The following is a 13,345-nucleotide window of genomic DNA, read 5'->3' on the forward strand; positions in this document are numbered from 1 at the left end:
CTCAGACTCCACCCCCCACCCACCCCATTCTCCAGGCATTTCCCAACCCGGTATTGGCAAACCAGTCTAAAGTGCTCTTTGTGATACATAAGCAGATTTGCCTATAGTTACTCCAGCTGCATGTTTAGGGTTGCTTCCATTTGGAGATTCCACAGTGTTCTCACTGCTGTTGTGAGTACAGAGGCAGGAGCAATGAAGGGTCCACTTGGCAGCATTCTCAACAGTGTTGACCTGTGCCTTCTGTTTTCTCTTCATGGTACCAGTGCCCTTTTTGTCAGAATCTTTTTAAAAAGGTAGTAGGCATATTGCCATTGTTCAATGCCTCTGTAGCTACTACTGTTTCTTTTTTAAAGCCTGCTGGTGGAGGTGGGATGGTGGATGCAAGGAGAAATGTAGACCAAAACAATGCTACTGCAAATCTGCACTTTTCTTTCCTATCCACACAATGACCAAACACGCTATGAGCATGAGTTTTCCAGAAAGGTTGCACCAAAACTGGTTTTTGCAGAAAATGCGCTGAGGCAGGGAAAACTCTGAAATATCAATGGTTGCAGTGGAGTGCAGAGATCTCTGGTTGGGGTAACAAAATTGTAACGTTGCAGGATTTTATCGGATGGACAAATGACTGCAAATGAACTGAACAGAGCTGAATGATTGCACAATAATGTCACGCAGAACCAAAAGAAGAGGTATTGTTCAGAATGGAACACACAGCTGTACTGTTTTATTTTTCTTCATGTTCATCTCTAATACCAAAGTGAACTGGACTGGGAGAAAATTACCTAAAGTAAAAAGTTTCAGGTAGAAGAGGAGGAGGAAAAGGAGCAGTAGTTTGGATTTATACCCCACCTTTCTCTCCGGTAAGGAGACTCAAGGTGACTTACAGACACCTGCTCCTAACCACAACACCATGCAGGAGGGAGGAGAAGGTGCAGCTTCCCTCACCCCAAGGGTCACCAATCTTTTTGAGCCTGCAGGCACATTTGGAATTCTGACACAGCATGGTGGGAGCAGCGACAAAATTGTTACCACTAACGGCTGCTGCTGTAGCCGACCACAGAAAGATTGCCCCAGGTTAACTTTGGGATACAGTGCAAAATCTGCACAGCCAATCAAATCTTCAACAGTCACTCAGAAACCTTGCTGACCAAAAGCCCATGGGCACCATGCTGGGGACCCCTGCCTTTCCTATTTGTCCCTTTTGATGTAAAAAATTAGACATCCTTCCATGAATGCAGCAGCCATATGACAGTCACATCTGGCTTCATTCGCTAGTGTGCAATTGATTACTGATGGATTATTTCTGTAGTGCATCTTTATCTTGTGCTTCCTCCAGTGAGCTCAGGGTGGCAAACATGTTTCTCTCTTCTCTTGCTCCCTTTTATCCCTTGCAATGTGTACAGGATATGACAGGAGTGTCTTTCACTGGTGTCTGTTTAATTGACTGCCATGTCCCACCTTTTCTCTGTCTCACTGGTTGGCCACTCACTGATGGGATTTGCCAAAGGAATCCCCATAATCCTGGGTTTGAAAGACTAGGAGCTTCTGTGCATGCTTCCTTTCTTGCTACCTGGTCTTATTAAAAGAGTAGGCAGGATGTATAGGCTGACAATCAGTAGCTTTGTAAATAGATGGCAATTCCTAGATATTTGGCAACAGATTTCTTAACAGTGCTAGGGACAGAAGTGAACCAAAGTTTAAGGTATGTCCATGGATTCCGCCGAGTTCTCTTTTATTACATATCAGTGTGCATTTGTGCGTGCAATTTGCTAGCCTACTACTCAGAGCTGACCCAATGGTTTTCAGCTCCTTAAGTCAGCCATGGCTTGACTTGATATCATCAGATTTCAGAAGCTAAGCAGGATTGGCCCTGGTTAGTACTGGGATGGGAGACCACCAAGGAATACAAGGGTCATATGCAGAGGACAGCAATGACAAACCACCTGCATTAGTCTCTTGCCTTGAAAACCCTCCTGGGTTGCCATGAGTCAGTTGCAACTTTGTATACACATCAGTCACTAGCTAGGCATCCCCTTACTATGGCCTAGAGCTACTGAGGCCTTAGGTGACCCACTGTATCCCATGCCAGACACACATGGATCAGAGTACAGACATGAATGCAGGTGGCAAGAAAGACCCGTTGTTGTCTTATGAGTTGGGTGGGTATGGTTGCAGATCTGGCAGCTGCCAACTTCTTTGCTTCTACCATTGTTTGTGCCATGAAACCTGGAGGCAGTGCTAGGCCTTAAATACAACATAGGATTCTTCCTTGCAGCTCCTGGCAGGTTCCCATCCCTTGGCACACTAGGCAATTGCCTAGGTCTGCCTTATGGGTAACCCAGGCTCTCTTCTGCCCTACATTCCTCTCCAAAAGTCTTCAAAGCTATTTCCAAAGGATTCTGGGAATGTCTTGCTGCCCAGAATGCACAAGCCCTACATAATTTACAACCCTTTCTCCTTGTTGTGTTATGCGTTGCCATCTGTTAAAAGAGGACATGCTGCTTTTAAAGGACTAGATTTATCGTCATGCAACTCTGCCTGCAAGAAATGTAGCTTTGATGACCCACCGGATCAAAGTTAAAGCATTGTGTTTATTGTATCTGCTTTCACACTGCAAATGGAATTGTATATCTCTCAAGTCATAAAACTGAAATATGGCTCTTTGAAAGAGTTTCTTGTACTATGCTTTGTCTTGGGATTTCAGTCGCTGACCTTAAAAAGCACAAAAGTCAATTCTGAGTGTCACTGGAAGAAAATTAATGAAGTTACAGATCATTGATCAGAAGCAGGTGGCACAAACTATATTCAGCCTGATCCTCTGAGCTTGCTCATGTACAACCTTGCTTGCCCATGGGAATGGCGGAGGGTCAGGCTATCTCTCACCCTGACTCATGCATAGCCTTGTTGTGAAATAACAGCATGGAGATCCAGGACTCAGTGCAGCCATGCAGGGATGCAAGGGTTAAACCCTTGTGGCCTCAGTCCCAGTCAGGGGCCTGTATGGCTGTAATTTGTCCTTAATGGAAAACCATTATCTTCACTGCATCTAGCTGGATACTCAAAAACCACAGGCAAGCCATTTTTCTCTGCATGTTACATTGCCTCCAGTTATACTACATTCCCTTCAGAAGAGACATACGCTGGGAGTTTAGTGTTGCAAATTAATTCTCAGGTTTGTGGTGTTCTAATTTGGATTGCTTATACCTTCCCTGGGGCTGCCAACCTCCAGGTGGGGCCTAAAATTCTCACAAAATTGCAGCTGATCTCCAGACTATAGATAGGCTACATGTATATTCAAGGGTTCCACAAGAAAGTTTTCCCAGGAGAACAAATAGCAGATGTTCAGTACCCTTACTGGTCAGGAATACAATGTGAGGGGAACACTGAAGCTCTCTCTCCACCAAGGTCCCTACCAAAATAAGTCCCTCACGCTTTTAAAACATCACTAGAAACTCCAAATAGAGACCTTCAACAAGAATGTAAGATTAGACAAGTGGCCCCTCTACTTCAGCACACGCTGACTCACACACTGACTAGACAGATGCCCCATAGGACCAACAGAGCAGAGAAGTCAAGGGCTTCCCCTGATATTGCCTGGTATTCAGAGGTTTACTGTTATATGGCAGACATGGAGTTTTAAAGTTGCTGGAAATATTGCAGAACTAAATATGCTCTGCTAATGAGCACCTAAGGCAGAAAAGGAGCATTTTGGCAACACACACTTTGGCAACACACATTACAAACTCACCAAGGCTAAGAACATTCATTCCCATGAAGGCAAGAAATACAGACTGCATACAGAGGGTTCCCAAACACATTTGCCAAGTACTGCTTTGCACCTTTGTGTGTTGGGGATGTATCTTACAGTGAAGAATAGGAAGAGGTTGGTTTAATCCTTTCCAGAGCTTTCCCTTGCTGCCACTTTAACATGTGAAGCTGCCTTATACTTAGTCCTGTTTGCAAGCTACAATGAATGCATGTACAATCCATGTACAGAGTAGAGCTGATTTTTCTTTATCCATTTATTGCATAATTCTCATATTACATTCAATGTACAGCTGAGTGGGTGATATTAACCTCATATTTACACAGGTACTGGTCCCCAGTTTAATTTGGGAAGTAAACGTTGGGTCTTTTATACAAACAGGGAGCAACTGTTTCCAACTGTCACCTTTAGAATGTTCGTAGAGATTTCCCAGAATTCTCTGCTGCTGCATGCAAGCAAGGCTGTAAAATCCAACAGTTTCTATGGCTACAAAATGGTTTGACCAAGAGCTCTGAGGTGAAAGCAGTGAAGAGTTCCTCTCCTAGCATGGAATTTGGAAGGGAAACTTATCACTCAAATCTGACTGCCAATTCAACAAAAAACTAAGTTGACTTTGAATCATAATTCAGAAGTGTTTGCTGACGACAGCCCCTTTAGATGATTGCCAGTATCAGTAATTCACAAGTCAAGCTGGTTGTTGTCCATCCCTCTAAACAAGCACAGTGATTTCTCTTCCAGGGGTCTAGTCTGGAATATACAGCTCTCTTGTTGATCGTCTACCCAGTATTACCATAGTGAGCTTCAGGTGGGGCGCATTCATAACTGTTTGCCCTGAGGGGTATATATTTTAGAGACCAATGCACCATTTTTTCTTTCACTCTGCATGTTGGGAAGGTTGCCTGCTGACTTTTGGGGGGCTGTGGGGGGAGGGGGGAGGGAAGTTTGGTATATAGATAGTTTGCTGACAAGGAGTAAAACAAAATTCAAGCTGGCGAGGAAGACAGGCACAGAAGCTGCTCAGAGAAGGGTGTGTGTGCTGGTGTTCAGAAGCAACAAGATACCAGCATGATTCCACATAAACATTCCCCCAGCCGTGTCAATTTCACATGATTCACCACACCGTTGATAGATGGCACCAAGATTCTTTTTTTAAAAAAAGGAAAAATTCATCGGGGAGCCTCCAAAAACATCCCATCATCCAAAATGGAGAAGGTAGAGGTGGTGGTGGAGTGAGAAGAATTGCTGTGGTATGGGTGGGGAAAGGTGGGAAAGAGGAAGGTTGGTGGTGGAGCAGAAAAGGCCAAGGAAATCTTTATGCACAGCTATCTCCTTCACGTTCCCTGTGAAAGAAAGAAAAAAGTAACCTTTACAGAGGATTCAAAAATGCGCGGATTCTTATAACTGAAAGCGGGGTCAGTGTTGAAGAGGGGGAAATGTGTGTGCAAATGAAAATCGAACCCAAAGGGAATGTATGCTGAAAGTGAAGGGGACCACAGGCACATAAAGGGCCTGGGAGGAAGAGGATCTGAGCTGGAACATTATTATGGCCTCGTGAGGGTCCCATAGGCTGCCTGCACAGGAGAGATTTCAAAACAGGTCTGTGAAGACTCTTTTATTGCTCCCATTTCTCTGTTTGCTGCAAAATGATTGCTTGGACTTGTTGGAAAGCATGCCAAGGAGAGAAGAGTCTCTTGTGGTTAGTAACACATTAAAATGTCCCAGGGCGAATAATAGAAGGAAATGGATCCTAACCACTTTGCAAAGAGGAGATTATTCTGGGAGAAAAGAGGCGTCATAATTCCGACTCTTGGGAATACTCACTAATCGAGCAACAGCAAGTTCAGTGAACTTGTAAGTAATATGAACTAGCCTGCGGTGTTGTCAGACTGCGACAAGTACAAACTAATGCATTATTCATAAGGTGCAAAAGCCCTTGTTCCCTCTGCTCTGGCTGCCAAGGAAACAGCCTGGATTCTATTTGGTCCTGTGATGTAAAGAGATGCTTAATAGGGGTCAATGGGGAAAAAAAGTTTCATTTGGGAAGCGATGTGGCCAAAAGGAATGGACATTTTCCATGAGTGGAGTGCATCAGAAGGAAACAGGAGGCAAATGGCTCCAGCAGTAGTGCAAACAGAAGTGTATTACGATGTACAGAGCTTAGATGAGAGACAGACGGTAAGTGGTTTTATCCTTTGCAAAGAAAAGGAAGGGGGCTGTTACAGATAGTTGATCTTGTTTTCCCAGTCTTTCTGTTTTGAGGGCCTTACGTTAGCCAAAAGGCAGAATTAAAATGTTTTAAATAAACAAACTATGTCCATAGAGCTCAACCACTTCCATCTCTCTCCCCATGCCTCTTCTCTTCTTTAAGGAAAATGCAATTTAACTCCAGTACAATACAGGCTTGAGCCATATTTGCCTGCAATGGATGAGAATGATCTCATTGTGATCAGGTTTTTGTAAATTGGAAGGGATCTGGTGCTTTTACGTGTTTGGAAACAGTCCTCTTTGGACTGTGTCATTTATAACTACAGATGGGGGAAGTGCGTATTAGACTGCTTTCCCACATTTTAAAAAAAGTATTTGAACATAGCCAGCTAATAGCTCAGAGCAAATGCTAAACTGGAATTCTTTTGCCAGACTTGCTAGCTTTTCATGGCATTTGCAGAACATGAACACACACACACACACACTTTGCCTGAGTATGAAGTCCCCAAACAAACCTTGGAGTTTAGGTAGTGAAGGATTATTACAAGCTTTAATGACATAATACAAACCCTCAGGTACCAATTCAGTACAACCATTGCTGATCCACAGGACCTTTTTAGTTGTTTTGACAGGTGAATTTACAGACTCATCCCAGCTTCCAAGCTGTGCTTGTGTTCCAGTTCTAAGTAATGTCATGCTATCGTATTTGATGTTCATCAGCAAGCAATCCTGAAGACAAGTAGCATGGTCTTTTGCAAATTAGACAACAAGCAACTTTCACCGCAAAGGGAGCAAATTGTGACAACTGATCCTGTTGAGACTGAAGAGACAGGAAGAAATGTTCTGTATCCACCAAGTAATGACACTTCTTCGTGGCCTCTGGCTTGATGAATATCAAGAGGTTCCACCCCTCCCTGTCTTTAAACCCTTCTCAATGCATGCCTTTTCCATAGTCCTCATTCCCAGTAGAAATAAAGGGCTGAACCTCCTGATCTGTCAATGGAAGATACTGACTGTTGCTGGTCTTGGCTTTCTCCTCCTCCATCAGATCTCAAAAGCTGAGCAGGGTCAGTACTTGGGTGGGAGACCACCAAGGATGACTGCAGAAGAAGGCATAGCAAACTATCTCCTCTTAATGAATTGCCTTAAAAACCCTATGGGTTGCTGTAAGTCATCTGCAACTTGGCACCACTTTATGGACGCACACTCACACAGACACACCCTGTGCCATGAGTAGAGAAGACTTCTACCTTTCTGCCAGTGGAAAATGAGCCTGGATTCCATGTCCTATGAGGAGCAACGTAGGGAGCTGGGTATGTTTAGTCTGGAGAAAAGAAGGTTAAGGGGTGACATGATAGCCATGTTTCAATATTTGAAGGGACATCATGTTGAAGATGGAGCAAGCTTGTTTTCTGCTGCTCCAGAGACTAGGACAAGGAACAATGGATAAAAGGTGCAGGAAAAGAGATTCCATCTAAACATTAGGAAGAACTTCATGACAGTAAGGGATGTTCGATGGTGGAATACACTGCCTCGGAGGGTGGTGGAGCCTCCTCCTTTGGAGGTTTTTAAACAAACTGGATGAACATATGTTGGGAGTGCTTTGATTGTGTGTTCCTGCATGGCAGGGGGTTGGACTTGATGGCCCTTGTGGTCTCTTCCAAGGATTCTAGAAAGGTGGGACTCTGCTTAAGATGACACAATTGGTGCTATCTTATGCCTGAGTAAGTAGAGCTGCCTCCCTTGCCTCTTCCTTCTCTCTGTTTTTCTCCAGTGCCAAAACTTTACACTAGCAGTTCTCCTAGGGCACTTTTGTGTGGAGTTAGCACAGTAGGTTTCCCAATGGCCTCCCAATGATTGTATGGTACTGAAGCTGTTGTCAAACGTATCTGCGTAGAGATTTTTCCTATTCCCTTATTCTGTGTTTTGACATCAGCACAATAGGGTTGGGTGAAATTTGCTCAAAGGCTGCACTGTTTTTTATATCCTCTTTCTTTCATGCAGACCTCTAATTACTAATGGTTTGGGCAAGATCAACCCTCTCCTTGGTCAGGGTGAGCTGGTTCATCCTGCAGAGGCAGATTTTCATTTAACCCTTCTCCGGATTATTTTTTTTGGAGATTTCAGTTTTGTGTACAAATTAGGGGAACTGGCAATTTGACTGCCCCCAAATGGTTTGCCCTAAGAACAAAACTAAGGGCTTGCTCTACTCAAGATGTTTACTTCCTCTTCATACTAAACTTAATTCAGGCTGCCCTTGATTCTGGTCGTTTTGTTTGTGGACTTATGTTATTCCTCTTTAAAAGGAAACATCTACAACCGATGCTGAAATTTCATCTCTGTTGCAGCACGGTGAATGGGGTGGGGCTCCCCCTTGGCAAAACATCTGAGGACCGGAAAGACAGGAAAGATTGCCATTAATGTTAGGGAAATCTGGGGCTTGGGATGAAAAAGGAAGGGTTGTATGGGTTCCTAAAAACAAACGTTCACCCCCAATTGTCTGGCTTTCGCAGAAGCAAGAGGTAGTATGCAGACACACCCTTAATTCTGCTAGTATTTATTTTTAATTTGGTGTGGTAAACACTTTTACCAGAAGTATGCTGAGGTTCACCACTGTAGGAGGAAGGGAAGAGAGTGTTTGTTGAATACCCGTGGATCTTTAAAAAGCTGCATCCTCTACCATTTTCAGATCTGCCTTCTCTGACATAAAACTCTTGTACTTCCCCCATGTATGCACCCTGCTTTTGTGCAGTTGTATAGCCTTGTAATTTTAGACTCTGGATGTAATGGTTTTATATGGAGCAGACATTTAGTGATAGTAACCTACACTTCAAATACAAAGCTACTGTCTGCCCCCTTATTCTAACAAATTCATGAGCTGGGTCCTGGATTTATGCCCCCAAAGGGCAGCCCTAACAACACACTGCCAGTTAGGGTTGTTCATTTCCTGGTGGGGCCCAGAGATCTCCAATTGCTCTCCTGACTACAGAGAGTAGTTCCCCTGGAAAAAATGTCTGCTTTGGAGAGTGGACTTCATGGCATTATATCTCACTGAGGTTCCACTCTCTTCATGCTCCACCCCAAATCTCCAAGAATTCCCTAACTCAAAGTTGGCAACCCTAACCCTCCCACGCTTCTTCCAAGTTGGGATGATCAGGGGTTTCGGGAGGTTACCAGTTTGATTATTTTTTAAAAAAATATTTTCAGTGGAAGAAGCATGGGAGGGAAGTGGCCAGTAAGGTAGGAGAAACTGCTGTGCTGTGGGCAGGAAAGGCAGGGAGGAGCAAGAAAACCCAAGGAAACCTTAACGCATAGGGATCTCCTTCGCATTCCCTATGAGGGAAAAAGTCATATTTACAAAGCACTCAGAAATTATGGGCATTCTCAGCTCTGAGAATGGGGTGAGTGCTGAAGAGGGGGAAACCCAGAGGTGGGATCCAACCAGTTCTCACCACTTCTCTAGAAGCGGTTACTAATTTTTTCTGAGTGCCGAGAAGGGGTTACTAAAGCAACCTCCCTGCCCAATAGGGACTGGAGGTGCATGTGTGCAGCGGCGCCACTGTTTGAATCCCACCACCATCGGAACCTGTTATTAAAATGTTTGGATCCCACCACTGGGGAAACCCTGTGTATAACTGAGAATCAAACCTGAATGTTTACTCAAAGCATAGGAGACCACATGTGCATAAATTACCTCTGACTGGAAATTAACCCATGGGTGAGGAGAGGCAACTATGGAATGCAATTCTCAGCAATTTCTCTTCGACATCCAAATCTGAATGGATATGCTCTTGAGTTGGGCTAAGCAAAGAGGAAACTATACCTGGACTTTTGTTTAGCTTCCTCAAAAATGAGCCCAGATAGCTAAAAGACATTTCTTTAATGAACACAAATGACTGATAGCTATTAGTATCTCCTTTAGCTGTTGGAAGTTGAAGAAAAATTGACATTAAATTTGTCCATAGTTCAGAGAATAGTCCAGTTTGTTATATAATATCCTTGTATGACTGGAACAAAACTAGTCTGAGTTTGGACAGTATATGTGGATGGAGAACTGTCCTGTAATTCATGTACTCCTTCTGTAATTCCATGAGGAAGTGCTGAATCTTAATGAATATATTGCCTTTCTGGGTAGAATTGGTAAATGTTCAGGAAGGGAAATAAGGCTGTCCTTTCTTTCCTTTTCACCACTTGCCCACCATAGTTGCTTCCCTGTCTCTTGTCAAGGTTGTGGTACTAAAAATTGACAGGAGCCTGAGCAATAATTGGAAACCACAGGAAATAACTCCATTTCCCCTACTGTCTGACTCCTTTCCTACCCCTTCAACCAGTGAAAAACAGTTAGGTAGTGACACAGAAACTCCAAGATGTCATTTGCCAAATAGCCAAAACTGGGGGAGAAATTCTGAATATAAGAAAAAAGGGCATTTCCCATTATTTCTTCCCCACTTCTGTACACTTTCCCAGCTTTAGGAGACTGGAAAGTGTTATGGTGGAAACAGGTAGAAAACATAGAAATAGAGACTTCTCATCCCATCACCAATAATTATTATCTCATTATTGTTACTACTAGTGTTTTATCATTTTGCTCCTTTTCTAGCTGGAAAAAATTGTAATAAAATTCCTGGGGGACTGTTTACATTGAGCTCACCATGCTAGGAAGTATTGTGAAAATTAAGCTGCTGTTTTTCCTCCAATATTTTTCTTTCAAGCTCTTGATTCAGAAATAGGCCAAAGACAGCACAAAGCAGAAAAGAGGAAAATCATATTTGGTTCACAGAAAATGGTGCTGTTCTCTTGGCCACCTGCTACTTGCCTTCTTCATCCTGTTCTCTCTGCCCCTATATACCCATGGCCTTTGAATGTTTTAATTTTCTCTTTGTACAAGAGCCTCTGCTCCAGGTGTTTTCAGGAGGCAGGCAGATACAACTATACGGAGCAGTCCCAATGATAGCCAAATGGGTAGCCCAGGTAGTGTTGAGGCATGTGTTCAATAGCAGTCATGGACTGGAACAGCTTCCCGGAAGTGCCCACGCTACCAATACCATTTTCAGATTTGATTTCCAGTCTCCAAATTCATTCTCCATTTCCATTACTCGCTCTGCAAGCACTAAGCATTAATACAGGTGGACTGAGTCTTTGTCACAGACCAGCAATGTTTTTAGTGCCTCCTGGTAGCAACTAACAGTAACATACATAATCTGAACCCAGCCCCACATCATGTTCCCAACAGCCTCCACTTTGAAGAAGTTTAACAACTACCACAATGCTATGCTATGTAAGCTAGTGTAGTGTCATCACTGGAGTTCCAAGCAAGAACTGGGGAGGTTCAAGTCCCCAATCAACCATAAAGCTCACTGTGGAACACCAGGACATCTCTTTCTCACTCTCTCTCCCAGCATAAATGTCCTTACAGGGTAGTTAGCAGGGAAGAATCGTGTTTTCCATTCTAGACCTACCTGGAGGAAGGGCAGGCAAAAAAAAATGGAGTACATATTTGATTGGCCATCCAGTTAACATTTTGTAGTATGGTTACCAAAGTGTGGTTTGTGGGTTGGTAGGCTGATCTTGTTGTGGTCTTTATCGGGGCTCCATCTCATATTCTCCTGTGGCAGAACATGCTTCTTTCATATCAGATGATTGGAAACCTACAGCCAACATGGAGAAGTTCCTCCTTCACCCCTTTTTTTTAATGCCTTCCCTTTTGGACACCTTTTCCCCAGATTCCTTTTTCTTTCAGCAGTGTCAGTTAGAGGCCTCCTACCTCTTAACCCATCTACCTCTTTGTTGTCTTCAGTCTGTCTTCAAAAGCTACTGTGTCCCAAGAGGCTGTGTGAGATTTTAAACCTGCACCCAATATATGACCCTTCTCTCATCGATTGACCCTGAATAATCTCTCTGCTTCTCAGTTTCCTGCCTCAGAAGCTAGGACCACATGCAAATGTTTCAATGGCATTATCCATAGAGAAGCTGGAATGTCTGTGAACAGTCCAAGTGTTCATGTCAGCTCATCCAATCAGTGTCAGAACCTTCTCTGTACAAGAACTCTTGATAATAAAACAGCAATTTCTTGCTTTAAAAGTATCTGTTGTTATTTTGTCATCCATCAGCTTTATCAGATGAATTATTTTCTCCATAATTACTAGTTTTGAACATTGTTGGTTTCTGAAAGTGTTTAAATTACATTTGGATCTTTTTGTTTTGCAAATCTGTGCTGCAATTGGTAAATCCCATGGATTTCAACAGCATTTGCCCTTCCAGTGAGATTTTTAAGAGAGTGGCTTTCAGTTTCATAGTTCAACTAGGCATAGGTTACCGGACAGTAAAGCATCACTGAACATGGTGAGATTTATTTTTGGGTAAACATGACTGTGCTGTCAGTCATGCCTGAAGTGTGAATCTTTGGATGAAACACACCAATGAGGTTGACAGAAGAACAGGAGAAAATGTCAAGTTCCTTTCATTATTAATGAGTAGAAAAGGACAATAGACCCCCATGGGACAGAGTGGTAAGCTACTGCAGATTGGTAAGTTACTGCAAAGTGGTAAGTGATAAGTTACTGCAGAGTGGTAAGCTACTGCAGTTAACACTCTGCTCATGGCCTGAGCTCAATCATGACAGAAGTCAATTTCAGGTAGCCGGTGCAAGATTGACTCAATCTTCCATCCTTCTGGGTTTGGAAAATGAGTATCCAGCTTGCTAGGGGTAAAGTGTAGACTACTGGGAAGGCAATGACAAACTAATGCCATGATTGGACATCACCCAATGGGTCTGTAATGACCTTGTGCTTGCATCTTTACCTTTAGAAAGGAGCAGTTGGAGGTTTTCATGGGCTAATGTTAAATAACTTTCACCTGATAATTGCTTACAGCTCAAAATGATCTTAAAGGGATAATCCTAGGGAGAAGTTTAAAAGCTGGCCACCCTTCATGTCTGCACTGAGTACACAGCATGCAGCACAAGAGGCTTTGTTAGCACATTTGTGGTTTTTTTCAGGCCAGGTAAACTCAGCCCAGACCACAAATTAAAGGTGTCTGGTGAGTTCATTGTCAATTATAGTGCAAAATGGCCCATATAATTAGGGTGCCTTGCTGTTGAATTGTATCTTCAAGAGAAAACACACAATACTTTCCTCCCTGGAGAAAAATGAGCTCTGTGTATTTTTGTTTTCACCCTGTCCCAGTAACTGTGCACCCTTGTACCTGCAGATGGCACAACCTAATAATGTGAATGGTATATATGTAAGAATTGGGAAAGCAGTTATTTGGGAGTGGCATAGATGTAAGAACTGATAAAGCACATTCTTCTGTGGAGAATGAAGGGCTGAAACAGTGAAAAGTTTGCCCTGCTTCTGTCCCTGAGCACAAAGGACA

At 43.2% G+C, this 13,345-nt stretch overlaps 1 protein-coding gene across 1 annotated transcript in view; it reads left to right on the forward strand.

The window, feature by feature from the left end:
- Positions 1 to 5,798: 5,798 nt before the first annotated feature.
- Positions 5,799 to 13,345, forward strand: part of FGFR1 (fibroblast growth factor receptor 1) — a 163,307-nt gene continuing 155,760 nt past the window's right edge. Inside the window, exon 1 of the mRNA XM_048511968.1 lies at positions 5,799 to 5,941. The gene's annotated coding sequence lies outside the window, so the exon portion shown is untranslated. The remainder of the gene's footprint in view (positions 5,942 to 13,345) is intronic.

This window comes from Sphaerodactylus townsendi, linkage group LG12 (genome assembly GCF_021028975.2).
Source record: "Sphaerodactylus townsendi isolate TG3544 linkage group LG12, MPM_Stown_v2.3, whole genome shotgun sequence".
NCBI classification, from domain to species: Eukaryota; Metazoa; Chordata; class Lepidosauria; order Squamata; family Sphaerodactylidae; genus Sphaerodactylus; species Sphaerodactylus townsendi.